General features: G+C 44.0%; 1 protein-coding gene across 7 annotated transcripts in view; it reads right to left on the bottom strand.

Annotated features, from left to right (window-relative positions):
- Window positions 1–13,379, bottom strand: part of TLN2 (talin 2) — a 133,664-nt gene extending 120,285 nt beyond the window's left edge. For 3 of the 7 annotated variants that reach the window (XM_015872274.2, XM_015872272.2, XM_015872271.2), the window contains exon 1: window positions 12,726–12,848. The gene's annotated coding sequence lies outside the window, so the exon portion shown is untranslated. Of the gene's footprint in view, window positions 1–12,725; window positions 12,865–13,007; window positions 13,158–13,299 lie in introns of those variants that run through there. The other 4 variants (XM_032446827.1, XM_032446826.1, XM_015872273.2 and 1 more) reach the window with 3 other exon arrangements.
- Between the last annotated feature and the right edge of the window lie 2,760 nt (window positions 13,380–16,139).

The following is a 16,139-nucleotide window of genomic DNA, read 5'->3' on the forward strand; positions in this document are numbered from 1 at the left end:
CCTTTTCCCCCCACCTTATTTTGATTACTCCTTTAGATCTAAAGATTATAGTCGTGTTTCCTCTGGCCATTTCAGAACTCCCACTAAAACTTCCCCAAGAAATGTTGTTCTGCAACAAGTGTAACTGAAAAAGGTGATACTTCAAATCTGAGACACACACCTTCCGTAAGCATGGTAGGCATATGACTGCAGTACTCCAAGCGACAGGGAGTGACTGCTGTTATTAACAGCAGCTGCATATCCTAGACATTTTTAAGGGAAATTCCCAAATATATGGTCTGGAGAAGTACAGTTTCAACTTTTACAGAAGACCATATGCAAATATATTTAATCAAAGAGGAGATAATGACTCCTGACCTTTTCTTATTTTCCACAGACAAGATATATATGTGCAGGGGTTATTGAATAACTTTAAAATGTAAGATGCTTTCTTGGGAAGATGAAGAGAAAATATTACAGGGGAGAGAAAAGAATTGGTTAAGGACAAGCATGAAGATAGATTAGTTTCATTTAGCAAATAACAGTCGGGATGTGGCAAATGAAAGTGACAGTTATGGCTTAATGGGAAACATCTATGTAAACAGGAGCTGTAGTTAACAGAGGAGACGTTGGTATTAAGAGAATATTTTGGATCTCAATCTTTGTGCTGAAGGCTATGAGGGCGACTCAAGTTTCTGTAATCCTTTTTGAAAACAAAGGCTGCTATTCAACCAAAAACCCCTATGTTTAATATTTCAGTCATCTCAAAGTTTTTGACCAATAGCTGTCTTTGTTAAAAAGTCCATAACCACAGGACAGAACTTGTAGCAATGCAGCCTCGTTCGTCTGTTTTCCTTGCATTCCAAGTGTTCAGATCCGATGACAAATCAGATGAGCAGACTCTGGTCCTCACCTCCATCTTCTATTGGTGACCTGTGTCAGGGGTAGGAGGGAAGCTCCCCTAGGTGGGCATTCTCAGCAAAGGAAGGGGAGAAGGCAGAGGAACCAAAAGTACTATGTGTAATCATCCTAATCCAAAGCCCTGGACTAAGTACTAGGACTGCTTGCCTGTCACTGCCTGATACTGGGACCAAGCCCACCAACAGCTCCAAACAGATATCAAACATTTCAAAATAAGCTGCATTGCTGCTTCCATGGCTTTACCAGTGGGTACAACAGCTGTTCTCACATTTGGCACCATAAACCCTGCCCATTACTTCTCTTTAGGACAAGCAGAAAACAAACAAACAAACAAACTTGTCCTGTTACACAGATCTAAAAAAAAATATACAGTGTAACCACGATGAAAAACAGCATTCTATCGGTGATACTCTAAAAATATCCAGAAATTGAGTTCAATACACTATTTAACATGATAGCATAGAAAGAATTAAGATTTAAGCCTACTAAACAGATGGAATCACCTCTCCAACAGAAGATAGTTTTCAACACCGGTAACTGAAATAACATTGTGATTTTGATCAAGAGATGAGCACTGAAACCAGTGATGAAACAAGAAACACATCCAAAGGACTGAGTTATTAGTTGCTGCAGCAGTTTAAGCTCCAGCATTTTGAATGAAAATGCATATTCAACAAAAGTCCAACTCTGTTAAATTACAAAATCTCAAATGTCTAAGAGAAAAGTACAATATAATGACCAAAAAGATGGAGAGATGGAGCACAAGTGAAGGAGATGCTGTGCAAAAACAATCGCCACTCACAATGACCTGGTTGTGCCAGTCATGGAGAGGCTGAATCGGGCAAATCTGATTTCACGTTCTCTGAAAAGACTAAAAGGACAGAGAAGGACTGACAAGAGTCTACTCGCAGCTCATCTTTTTCAGGTTAATTCTAATTTCTCTCACAGTTTTACTACCTTGATTTGGGAAATGATGAACAAATACTCGAGTCAGATTAGTTTCATTATCCTTTCAGTTCAGCAAGAAACCCGGCTTAACCACATTTCCCTTTCAACAACCAAATCACACCATGCACAGATTTCTGGCATACCACTAATTTTGCTGCATTACCCACCTAATCTAGTACCAAACACTTTACACTGCAATACAGGACTCATGCTGTTCATTCTGTCCACCGGAACTGACTGACCTAGGATTCATATTGCAATGGCACTGTTTTCAAGATCAAACATCAAAAGTGTTTTAAGTAACCAACTGCTTCCAACAAACTAACACTTCAATCACTGCAAAATCCAGGGTATAAGCATCATGATCAGAAAATGGCATGTAAGGGGAGTGCTAGTAACTCCACCAGCTCATGGCTCAAAGTATGCTGGCTTTGGAGTACAGCTTGTGGAGGGCAGGGAGGCACAGCCCACTGGAAAACAGTTTGAATACGAAAGCCACGAATGGAGGGGGGGGGCAGTTGCAGGGGAATCCCCTTCTTTCTCACTTCTATTTATAACTGATGGCAAGTAAGGTCATTTCCAATTTAACACTCAGTTATCAAAGCAGCTTCTGCTGGAGAGGGAGAAAGTAACAAGTTACATGTATTTCAAACAAAATGCCTCAAGGCAACAAGTGGTAAACTTCATAAGCTAAGAACTTGTCACGTTATTCATAAACTTCATAGGACAAATGACACTATCTACAAGACAGCAGTGATCAAGTCAGTACTTAGGGTTCTGCGTGTCATTTATTTTAATGTCAAATGCAATGAACTCTAAAGAATCTGGCATGGAAATGAGGAGTAAAGAAGTAAAACTAACACTAGTTTCCTTATCAGCAGTAAAAAAGAATACATTCTTCATTGGTTGGGCTTATTTGAAACTTGTTAGACTTCAAGTGTCCTTTAGAAAGCAGGCTTCAGTAGATGGAAACATTCTTTCAATGGGAGTCTCCGGCCCAACCTAAAAAAGGAGCACAAGATTAAATACATCTTGATTTCTGCCAAGGTGGGACATGGGACTCCAAACCAGACAGTAAACAAGTCTCATCCCTAAACGTGGTAAGAATTTATAGCAGCTTCTCTACATGATTTAATACCTGCCAGTCCACAAATAAAATCCTTACCCTTACACAGAACATAATGAACTGAGAAGAAAATTGTATTAGTGACAATTACTTTGTCTGTGCTGCTTGGCAATAAGCATTTCTCGCTAGCACTTGGAATGACTGAGTTACTTATTGCAAACCACATTCAACCAAAACCACAAGGACTGTTTTCAGTATCAGCACCAAGCAATTGAAACCCATTCCCTAGAAAGCACAGCTAAGGGAGAAACAAAAAGGAGCAGGTACCCACGCTGTGAGAGGTCAACTCACAAAAGAACACTGCTTTTCATGGCGCTCAGGTGCTCCAAGCTTGCTGACTGGACAGTGACATTTTATGGGTTTTCCCAGCAGCATCCATCTGAAGTCTCAAACTGTCACCTAGCTATAGAGACACAGTCACCAGGGGTCTGACCGCAGTAGCATTAGCTCTTTCCAAAGCAGGATTGTAACTTCAGTTGTGCTCACTGTACATGCAAGCACTCATTTTCCAAGAGATGTATGTTTGAATGTAGGGATGAGCAGAAACAAAGAATTACTGACCACCAATCAACTTTTATCTTCAGTATATATCAGATAGTAGTTATGTGCACCAAAAACAGGCTCCTCGTATTCCAGGTAGAAGTCAAGATCAGCAAAATCTTGTATTTTTCTCCTTTTTGCCACTAAAGAAAAGCAACAAACTCAGAAGCACACACTTAACTGCTCCTCTTAACTAAGTTTAAACCGAATTAGAAAGATACAAAATCCTAAGCAAGGCACAAGTAGAAAGCAAACCAGAAGCTAAAAACCTCATTGTAGGTTATTGAGTGAAAGCGACATTAATGCACAGGAAGCTGGAAGAAACTTGTAGTAACACATCACTGCAAGATGAGATCAGTTTTGTGTATATATGTAATTAAAAATATATATCCCCAGGTAAAATGGCCCAAATACACTTCTAACCTTTCCTGAACTGCTGGCTATCAAGACAAAATACCATTAGGTGTGTAACTTAGCTCAGTATCACCAGGTCTGATTTTTAACATTCCCTGTTAGCAGTGGTAATTCACTCATGAAGGTCAAAAGCTGCACTTTCCCTATCAAAAATAACCAAATTTGTCATTTTACAGCATTCCAGTAAAATAAATTTTTGAACAAATGGTTTTCATATTATTGTGCCAACACATTTCAAGCCTATAATAGGAAACACTTCACATACTTCACATATAACACCAGTGTTTAATACAATAGTCATGTTCACCTATACTGTTTGTTTAGCTTTCTAAACAGTAGTTTCATAAAAATACATTGCTACATTTGAATTATAATCTTGTCATTTGCTATTCAGCGATGCCCTGATCAGCACTGGATTCTAAGTGCCATCTGAAAAGGAAACAGAATCCCTACTACAGTAAGATCAGGCTTGGCATTTGTTGAATAAGCTTAAAGTAACACCTACCACCAGTAAATCCTGGTGGGGAACATCTGGAAACTGCTGGTTTTTTTATGCAATGATGTGAAAGTATTAAGTTTCCTAAGAAAAGATACACCTCTACAGATTAAGAAGAGTTAATTAACATTGATGGGTAAAATCTGCTCTCAAGGCCTCTCTCGTCATCAGAGCACAGCAATTCAGACCTGTTATTATCTTCAGTGAATACATAAAGGGTAAAGGAAATACAAGTTTAAGAAAGCTACAGACTCAAGGTATGGGTCAATATCTGCCTTCAGAGTCAGTATTTCAGATCCAGAACTGATATTTGGGCTTAGGAACTAAGTTTGCTATGGCACAAATAATTACTTCTCACTCAACTACCAAAGTCTCTGCCTTCACCTGAGACAGAGCAAACACATACCCTGTGGTGCTCCTAAGAAGGCAAAAATCATCATCACCCAGCCAACACTACATATCCAATGCAAGGAAAAAACTCTTCCCTCTAGAGTCTCAACCTCTACTGTGCTAAACAACCCCTACTGTCCTGCCAATATGGAGACCCCAGCTCTGATCCCCCCAAAATTCCCAGAGCCCACAGATTGGCTACAGGCCATAAGAGAATTAAGTGTCATGTGGCAGGATAACTTGGCTATAGACAACCAACCCTGCTTTTGAATGAGAACACGGAAACAAGTGATGCCAGTAACTCACTGATACAGGATGTGATACTTATACATAATTATACGTAAGGGTTTACTACAAAAAAAACAGTGCCAGAACACAATTCGCTTGTGAATGCTTCAGCAGCATATGCACAAATAATAGCCCTCACCTCCAACTTGTAATAACTATACTGGAGCATTCAAATCAATACCACAGCTTTGCTATCCAACCATTATCTATTTTTTAATGAAGTTACTTTGCAACATCCTGTATCTTAACACAAACTTTAGCAGCTGTTCTGTGTGCACACACGTGCATCTATGTGAAATTACTTTCCGAGCAGACCCTCCCCTACTAAAGCTGGAGCTCTTACAATTCTAAGCCACTTGGAGATCCCTTAAATATGAATCACTACAATTTCCAGCAGCAAATTCCCCACAAGCACAAGGCCTTTACTCATTGCCAGAGGCACAGAAGATAAAGCCTCAGTCGCACAGCTTGTCCCCAGCACCTCCATTCATCTGCCATGCAAAGCAGTGCCCACCAATGCTTCCTGCTATTCAGCCCTGTCCCAAAAGGGGTTAGGTCTTAATAGAATAAGCCTAAAGATAAATGTCACAAATAAAAGCAAGATAAGCTACATTGGAGATGCTTCCTACAAAGGAATTTAACCCTAAAAGAAAACAAACAAAACACCACCTAACTGTAAACTACATAGAAATAAATGTTGGTACCATATAGTCAGAGCTTCCCAAGGTCTGTTTCTATACAGAGATGGGTGCCTACTGTACCTTGCCGTGCTAGTACAAAGACTACTTCAAAGGTAGTGACACTACTTTATGTTAAATAATGAGGTACACCTTGAGCAAGAAGTTTTAATCAAGAGTTTAGTCAAGAAGAGATCAGTCTGTATCAACCTACTGTAAGTCATCAGTCTTTACAAAGCTGTAACTACAGGTAAAAAACCCACTTCTCATTTTTCCTTTTATCCATGTAATTTCTGTGCTTGTTCTACATTTTCCCTTTGGTTTTCAGAAGTTCTCCGTAAACAACTGAAAAAGAAACCTGTTTAGCCTTCCCTTTTACTACAGGTCTGTTATCTACAATCCCACCTTGTTTCTGTATCCTCTTCAGGGGCTGAAGTTGTATTTCATTCCTGACAACCCACACAACAACTACAGAAAGCCGAGCTGTACACGGAGATACACTTTTTGGGTGGGTACTAAAACAGTATTGGAGCCTGATAGCAGATGTTTTGCAGGTACTTGAAATTTATCTTTAAAGGAAGCTCTGTAGCTTCAGGATGAAAACCGCACTGTAGTGGCTGCTAAACAAACTGAATAAGAATTGCTGCGGCTTCTTAGAAGTCCCAAAGGAAAGAAAACAAAGAAAAACCTAACTAAAAAAAGAAAAGAGTGCCTACAATCACTTAAGAATGCTTATTTCTACAAGTTTACCTGGCATGACTCGAGGCCACACTTCACAAAGGGCTGCTCATTAAACTTAGAATGTTGTCACAACACACAGAGGTCACATTACCAAACACTACCTTTTAAATACAGGAACGCGAGGTCAGCAAAGACAAGGCATTCCGAGCAGGGAAATGCACCAGTGAAGTTTAGGGCCCTCTGTAGCTGTGATCTCGCCCAACTCAGCTCCACTCTGGCCACAAGAAGTGCTGCTATACATTTCATGCACAGATAATAGAGAGGACATATAGTTATGCACAGTCTGAATCCTGAACACATCAAATCAACACCTGAGCAAACAGACTTCAAATCCCCCACCCTGCCCCGCTTTGACCATCTGCAGTTGAATGCAAACACCACCACCACTCATGGCCTCACCGGTAGCTTCCCAGTTCCCAGGTGAGGAAACTGGTTACATAACACTTACACAGATCTAGTTCACACAGTAAGACCAAAATAAAAACAGGGCTTCATTGTTCAGGTGTAGTGCATGCAGAGCAAGGAGGTCAGCACCCAAAATTAAAGATTAAAGTGAAGAAATTAACAACAAGCAAGAGATCTTACCTAACTGCAAGACAGCAAAACCCAGAAACTCAGATGGGCTATGGCATGTTATTACCGTACCGTCAGCAGTATAAATGCCTCATAGAGCCAAGGAAGACAAGATAACAGACAACCACGAATGGTAAACAGGTCTCTCTAAAGACAAAACATCACTCACCAATACAGTACATGTTAACCCATCTGAACTAACCCCATACATGACCCTATCCTCTACATACAACAGCCTCAGATAAGGCCCATTAGACTTCGCAGTTCTCCTTCTCTCCTCTCAATACCTGAATTTACAGTATTTAACTTGTAGTCTGGCCTGTCCAGTATCACACACAAAATTTAGCTAACCACTTTCTTCACCAGTTTCAGCCTTCTCTTCAGTTATGCTTCTCTGGCCCCCTTCTTCTGAATTTAGATCTGGTTAGAATCTTACTGCAGCTGAACTCCTTTAGGGTCTCTGCACCCTCACCAAATGAACGTAACATTTCCCAGGTGTACTATAAACATTACAACAAAGCGTTCTCATTTTCCATAGCCTCTGCCCTTAAGAATGAAGCTGGGCGTTTCACTCTCCCTCCCTGTAATGTTGCCTTCAGAGATATCTTAAATTAGGAAGCTTGCTACTGGTTCCTTCTGCCTGCCCCTGCATTCCTACTGTGCAGCAGCAGTGACTACTTGATCCCTTCCTCAGACAGCTCAGATACCTCTTGCTGATGGGAGATGTGTCTTTATACTGTGAACTTAATTAATACAAGATGTTTTCTAGTCAAAAATAGGAAGATTACAAGGAATTGCAGAACTTGCAGGCTACAGAGAACTGCAGCATCCAAGTACTGATTCCTGATCTCATTTATTTATATGTTCATTTACAACCTTGCTCATGAATTTAGATTATTTCCTATTACTTCAATGTTTTTATCTTGTGTAAATTATTGTTTCAGTTCTATACCACGATCACATTCCTACTGCTGCTGTTCCTATTAGATTACTATAGGTCTTTTCTTCATCTGGGACTATCAGCTGCCAGAAATTCACTGCCTGCCTTTGATGCTTTCTTTTCTCTTTTTTCTCTTTCCCTCTGGCAATGTCCATCTTGCTGTTTCCCCTTAGGCAGAATTTGGCTTATTTTAATTGGACAGTCAGAGGTACCTGCCACCAGTGCCCTTAAGGTCAACTGATGCACTCACTGGTACACATTTAAGCCTGATTTTTACCACCAGTAAGTTTTCCAAACTGCTTCATGCTTATGTATTTTATCTACATTCAAACCCTACAGAGAAAAACAACACAGCTTTCCCACCTCTGCCAACAGCTAAATTCCACCTGAAACAAAGGGAAATTCACCTTCTCACAGATACCAGCTCCCAAAAAAGGTAAGAAATCTGTCGACATACATACATGCACTGAGAGAAGCACTGTGCAGCACAGAAGGCCCTCCTACACTGAAGACAACCCTATTGTATAACAGGCTCTCACATCACTCAGCAGGAATACCCTACAGTAACAAATGCCTCTGTCTCAGCTGTTAAAAATGTAAATTGTTATTCACCTTGAAAAACTAAATGGCCCATGTAATACCATTGATTCTTTATCATCTTAACTGTTATTTGCTGTGATTTAGATAAGTGAGACCCTCCTGGCTTCTTCCTGTGTTAAACATCACTTTTCTATGGAAATAAAATCTCGATCTTGCAGTAGCTGCCAAATAGAAAGACACATGGTCCATTTACCATCCCTGCAACTCACATTGCTTCCTGCTGCCCAAACACAGAAAGCTGAGCTACCTACTGAGAATGCCAGCGAGGCAGTTCCAAGTGCCAGGCTGACCCACCCTGGCAGAAATTCAACTGGTTGCTGCCAAGAAAAGGGACTCCAAGTAAGAAGCCAACATCATAGTACTGTACAGATATTTTAAGATACCATAGTATTGTATGATCACCCTCACCCTGCAAAGACAGTGTGTTTTCTGGTTAAAAACAAACAACAAAAAAGAAGCACTGGAGCTTTGAGAATTGAGGGGGTGGATCTCTGGGGATGGAATCCCAGCTTGCAGCTGGAAGTGGAAAACATCAAAATGTTATCACAATTGCTTCAAGTATGCAAGCTAATTCAAACCCAATTCCAAGATAAGCATGTGTGCACACAGCACACCCAGGGAAACAGCTCTGACAGCCATGAGATGGGTTTTCAGCAGCATTAGCAGGGACAGCAATCTAGAACGTTCACTGTTCACAGATACAAGTTTGGCACCAAATGTAACCACAGGCTCATCGCCACCACCTCACTCCCAAGCCTCACTCTAAAGGCATCTGCTTATTACAGCCAGAGATGGAACAACACAATTCTCTCATCCTCGACCAGACCCAGGACTGCAGCACCATGTGGGCTGGCCTTGCAGGTCTTGGGCTGCCAGTGGCTTGGGAACCTTTCAACATATCCAGATTTTTCCCTTTTATTTCTTTCCCCAATTCTTATTTTTTTTTTCCTGAGAAAGGAGTATAGTATTAAATGACAGCATTAAAGACAGCTTAAAAGCAACACAATGTTCATACTCATCAAACCTCTCGCACAGAGTTGCAATGGCTGAGACTATTATGCGTTGCATAGCTCTGTACTCAGGAGCCGAGTTAGTCCAAAAAAACAAACAAAACTCTTCTGTCTCATTTACATTTCCCTGCCACTTAAAGTTCTTCAATTTACTCCACATTCTTATCACTGTGTGTGGTCAAAACGAAAATTCCAGAAGCAAAACCCTGCATTCCCCTCCAAGTACAAACAGACAGGGCTATCTGAAGCCATGTCCAGCCATACAGCAGTAACATTTGTTCCAACTGACATAGTGTAACCCAGAAATAAAATCTAAGATGCAAAACACCGCACTCTGGGACCGCCTCCCTCCATTTCTAACAACACACACAACTGCTCTGTTTGCTGTTCTCAATTTGCATCAGCACTCTATTGTCTGCAGAAACATGTATAAACAGACTTGCCAAATCTTGACAGGATTCATGAGCAGAGGAAAAAAGAAAAAAGAACTGAATACAGAGCTCTCACACATTTCTCCCTTTGCTAATTATATTCCAGCGCAAATGCAGCATCAGGATAAGAACTTCTTCATGAGAAATGGCCTTTATTTAAACACATCAGGACTTCTACATAGCTGGCAATTTCTTCAACACTCCAGGAGAAACAAGGAGCTGAGAGCTGCTCCCAGCAGTGGCTCTGGTACCTTAATGCTAACACAACAGATTGGAATGATGCTTCAGTGCGAGTCCTTCCCAACTCAGGATATTCCATGCTTCAGCAAACGGCGCTGCCCGCACTTTATCACAAACGTCCAACACTGCTATCACAGCAGCCATCTGACACTGAAACGCCACAATAAAGGATGGAGGTGGCTGCCTGTGCTGCTGTTGAGCTGTGATGACCAATTAAGAACTGGCATTCTTTGGAAGCTGCCCAGATCTTGCATTTGCACAGATTTTATAGCTATATATTGGACAGGTAAGCATACAGATTAACACAGTCCGAACATTAATGCTTCAGATCATCCTTGCCATGCTGAGTCAACTTTTTGCAGGAACCATATCAAACAAGAGAAAGCTTTCGCAGCAAAAACTAAGCATCAGGAAGATTATGCGGATCTAGGGATGCCACAGCCAGATACATCACTCAAGCCCACATCTCTGCCTCCAAAAATAAAGATACAACAAAAAATAAAGAAACAAGTAGACTGCAGTGCTGTTTTATACTATTCAGTTGTATTTTTAACTACAAGTGCCTTTTCTAATCTAAGCAGAATTCAGTGATTAAATGCGTTGGCATATGATGAAAGAAGTCTGAGTAAATCTGCATAGCAAACCAAGCTCAGAGTTCAAGTACTTAATTCTTTGCAGTCCAAACGCAAATTCATCTTTCCCAGTGTCTTCTACTCCCAACCAACTACGCACCCATCACAGACTCCAAAAATCCTCTCACCCTCTGAGGCACTACTATGTCCAATGGCAACATTTCAAATCAACTTAAATTAAGCTGTACCACATTCCATTACATGATATCATGCAACAGATGTTATGCCCCAAACACACAGGACAATTATGCAGAAGTATCCCATGGAAAGTGCCACTATTCAGATGATAAAATGAACGGGTATCCCATTAAAAACAGCCATATTCTTCATCAAGTTTTACACAGAGATTCAGAACTTAAATACTGACCACGTTTGTCACAGTAACCCAGAGATTCCAACTGAAAACCAGAAACAAGTGGTCTTATCTTACTTTGGCTCAGTGATTTTGCCTCCAACAGATAAGCTGGAAGAAAAATTCAGCTCTTCAGCAGTTAAAGGAGCTGTAGTGAAGTTGATGTGCAACGCACTTCCCAGAGGAAAGAACTTTCCCTAGTTCTGTGGTAACCTTCAATCTCAAGGCCTTAAAAATTTCATAGTTTGAAGGATAGGGGGAGAAGTAGTTCAGACAGCTCCATTCACTGCTAACCCAGCTAACAGCTGCACTGATTGAAGAACCTCTGACTGTTACCTCAAATGCAAAACCTTTCCACATCCTGCCATTTGTAAGGTATTCCTACCTAACACTGAAGCTTTCACTTGCACTTCGAACATACACAAGGCAATACAACTGAAAATATACGTTGTTTTACTTCAACAAGAGCAATCTGATTGACCTGTTGTGTGTTTGTATTTAATCACACAGACATTTTCCGTAGCTAACGGGCTGTCTCAACCACACAGACCTCCCGATGCCCTGCAGTACCGCACCGTGCTTTCAAACTTTGAGCCGGCTTGAAACTTAACAGGCTCAGAGTTGGCTCTAAGACACAGGTCTGTAACACAAGCTTTTAAACAAGCTGGAGTTTCTGAATGAACGTTCCCATTATCTTCTCAAACAGACACAACGCAGCGACAGGGTTTTAACACACAACAAACCACGCGGAGCAAACCAAGCGAACAGAAGCGCTACAGGGGCGTGTGGAGGGCGGCAACGGGGCAGCGACCCCCGGGGCACGTAGGACCGCAGCCCACGGTTCGGGCCGAGCGCGCCCCCTGCTTCCCTGCCCACGGGAAGCCCCGCGGGAGCGGCCCCCGCCCCGCCCCGGCCTAATGGACCGGGCACGTGCACATCGCGGCTGAACCGCGACGGACACGGGCGCGTACACTCGAGGTACGGGCGTCCTTGGGAGGTCGCCGCTTCGCCCCGCGTTGTGAGGATTTTCCTCCATCGCGGTACATGGAAGCAGGCGGCTCCGCGCGTCCACCCGCCGCCCGGTACGGGGGGCTGCGCCTCCCTCTGGGGGGATCCCGAAGGAGCCGGGTTTCCCTCGCGCCCCGTCCCGCTCCCGGCGAGGTGAAGGCGAGACGGAGCCGCTCGCTCCCTCCCGTTGCTCGGCTCTGCCGCCGGCCGCGTCGCTCCAACTTGTTGGGCGGGCGGCGTTCCGCGGGGCGCGCGGCTCCCACCGGCACCGCAGCGCCGAGACGCGGAGCCGGGAGCGGCCGAGCTGCCGCACGCTCGGGGCGGCCCCGCAATCAGCCCGGCACCGAGCCCTCCCCTCCCCTCCCCTCTCCGCGGCTCTGCGCGCAGCGGTCAGGACGGGGGTCCGACAGGGCTCCTACCGACAAGGGCGTTACTGCAGCATCGCCTCTCCTCGCCCCGCTGCCGCTCGGCTCCTTCCTCCTTTCCTTCCTTCCTTCCTCCCCTCCTTCCCCCCGCTCCCGCCGGCTCCGCAGCCGCTGCCGCTGCGGACTCCAGCGCAGACCCCCGCCGGGAGGACAGGAAGCGCGTCATCACTCCGGGACCGCTCCGCCGCCCTCCGCCCGGCTCTGGGCGCGGGCAGTGTGTGCGGCTCGTCCTCCCGGCCCCACGGAGCGCGGCTCTCCCCTCCGCCGAGCCCGTACCTGGGCGTGAGGCGGCGGCTGAGCGCGGCCCTCGCTGAGGAGATGCGGCGGCGGCGCCTCTCGCGCGTGTCTGCCCGTGTCCGCGGTTGCGGGGGGGCGGCCGGCGGCTCCTGAAGGAGAACGAGAATGGCCGGGAGATCTCTGCACGTCCTGCCGCCGGAAGGGAAAAAAAAAAAGGAAAAAAAAAAGCAACGAGTAGCGAGGAGCGAACCGGGCCGGGGGAGGCGGCCGAACCGCTGCTCCCCTCAGGGGCCCGTGAGGCGCCTCCCGAGCCGCGGGAGCACCGAGGTACCTCAGCGACCTCCACTGCTGTGCCGATAGTCACCGCACCGACACACCTGGACTGACAGGAGAAAGGGGACGGCTTTGTACATTAAGCCCCTTATGTGAAATATCTCCATACGGATGAGGCCTCTCAGCCCAGCTGTCGTGTAAAATCACACACCCAAGTAACGGAACGCGGCGCAGCTGGAGCACAGCGTCACACCTGTCTGCTACCAAAGCGAAGAGCCACGACAGCCAGCAGCTGTTGGGCCTCCAGATGAAACTGAGCTGCTCAGGGTATGAGCTGAACTGTTTAGCTCAGTTTTAGGTGTGCATGAAGAGCCTCTGCTGTGTGCTGTGAGCAACAGCCCAAATACATTGTAAATCACTGTCTCAGAACGAGTCCATTAAAATGCAGCACAAGTCACATCCAAGCATGTAAATTAGGGTATGTGTGTATGGCTATGTCAATGAATATATGCATTTCCACTGTGCTGTGGCGGATTGAGAAAACTGACAGTGATAAAATAATCTTCCATTTTAAAAATGAGTGTTCTGCCACTTAGCAAGATACTAAGGCACCTCCATGGAAATGACGTCACCTACAGGGCTCAGGAAGCACGATTCCTGCAGGCAAAAATAAGTAACAGCACTAACCAAACCAGCAGCTAGCAGAGGCTGGGGGCTAAGACATGATCAGAGCAAGAACTGCATGAGAAGGCTTAGAAAGATGAAGAGGAATAACTAAAAAACAATGGCATTTATATGGAGTCCAACTCATTCTTGATGAGTTGGCAAACATCATCACTGTCATTAAGCATCAGTAGGCAATAACAACAGCCCTGGTTGCACTGGAAGCCTATCAGTGCTCTGAGCATCCTCACCTGGGCCTCCACCCACATGGCACCAGGGCTCCATATCAGCTCACCATTAGGGATGCAATGCCTGTAGAGCCCAGCTTACAGAGCTTTCTGTTTCTGCCTTACAGCAAGTGTGTTGCTGTACTGATGTTATTTGTTTGTTTGGTTTTTTGGCCTGAATTTGGCTTTCTGTCTAAGGTTTGCTCAGCTCTTCTCCCTATGATGTTGTAGGGTGGGCTCTGAATGGTGAGGAAATGTTCTGTTGGATGTTGTATGAGAACTGTTGAGCCCTGGCTTGAACCACTGATTGAGCACCTGTGGAAAGGACCCCACTCAGCACAGGAGCACAGGTGAAGGCAATTCAGCTGTGTGAATGGAAGGGGTGCAGCCTGGATGCACTTCTCTTAGACCCCATTGAAAGACTGATCACCTCAGTGTGGGAATGGTCTCTTTTTGGACATCTCTCTGTTGGAGGTTTCCCTTGCATATCTGGAATCTTTTTATACAGGTAAGCAAATCCTCTTTCCTTCGTTTATAGCACCTTTCTATCATGCTGATCCTTCTGTCATTACAGCTCTAGTGAAATGTCTTTTCCCTTGTATTGGTCTGTCCAATTGCTACAGATGTGGCTCTGTTCTCTAGGAAGTAGCTGGCACTCAGTGTTCCAGTAGGTACTTGAAACATGTGCGTGTTTTGTTATTTTAACATTCCTCTGATAAAAGTCCTAATTTGCTAAGATATTAATCAAGTGTAGAATAAAATGACTGTTATTTCTTTCAAGAGCTTCCTATTAAACTCCGGAGTGTGATAGATGGAGTAGCACCTTAGTAGTTTGCTTCCCCTACTCTTGTTTGTAGGTGTCAGCAGGTTGAGGTATTGTTGATTATTTTTAAGTGTTATTGTGAAGAAAACTCTGAAGAGCACACAAAGGTGACTGTGCAAATGCCTTCAAAGGAATGTGAAGTGTTCATTATAACATCTCTGCTAGTCATTAATGGCACAGCTACTAAAAAGGTAGCTTGAAAGTAGCCTAAAAAAAGTGACTTTTGAGATCCTGCTATTATAAGGTGCATAGGTTATTGGAGACTGCTGTAGCATTATCTACTGCCCTAGTGATTTTAGCTCCACGTTGCAGGTATTGATGTTCCACCAGCTATGGCCGAAGGCTTCTTTGAGCATTGCTTCATGTATGATTTTCAAACCCTGGGACAGCCCTTCCTATGTTTTTTATGTTTTATTTGTCCCTTCATTTAGGGCAAAACAACAAGAAAAGCACTGAGTGAAAAAAAATATACAGCCACTTCTGAATTAGAGAAGGCATTTACGGAGTTAATATTCTTAGGAAGGAATACTGAAGGCCAAGACTGCAGAAAATAGAGAACACATTTTGGTACCTAATCTAAGGGGAAGAGCAGCTTCAGAGGCTCAAAAAGCATGAAGAATAGGATTGTTATTCAGCTCTGGTTCCCACAGAAAATGTCAGTCCCAATGAAGTTAATGGGACACAGATTTGGCAACGTGTGAGGTCAGGAGACTGAGAGCAAAGCTTGTCCCCTCTGAGTTGTATCCTGCGTAGTGCTCAGACTGTAAGGGTCGCAAATGGGTGCCCCAGCAGTCTGCCTGTCCTTATGCACAGCATCTGTATCATCAGAGAAACAAATGGCACAGCAGTGGTAAGCTCTGTAATGCTGTCCCTCAGAGGGCCTTTTGTTTGTGAGCTCCCTAAGGCTTCTGACAAATACGCCTTAGCATCAGTGTTTGTGGCTGAGCTATGTTCTGATCTGATGAACACTTCCAGGTTTTCAGAACTGTTGTGGGAAGAGCTGGAGAGCATGTGCTGTGATTGCTGCCTGCAAACTCACATGCATCTAAGTGATAATTCTCATTGTGAGCAGTGAATAATGATATTTGGGCTCCAGATACTCTGGAGAATAAATATACACACTTTGTGGTTGTTTTTAAAGGCACCAGCTACACAAGTGCTTATTTTTTCAGACTTCAGCCCTTT

This window comes from Coturnix japonica, chromosome 10, assembly GCF_001577835.2.
Source record: "Coturnix japonica isolate 7356 chromosome 10, Coturnix japonica 2.1, whole genome shotgun sequence".
Classification (NCBI taxonomy): Eukaryota; Metazoa; Chordata; class Aves; order Galliformes; family Phasianidae; genus Coturnix; species Coturnix japonica.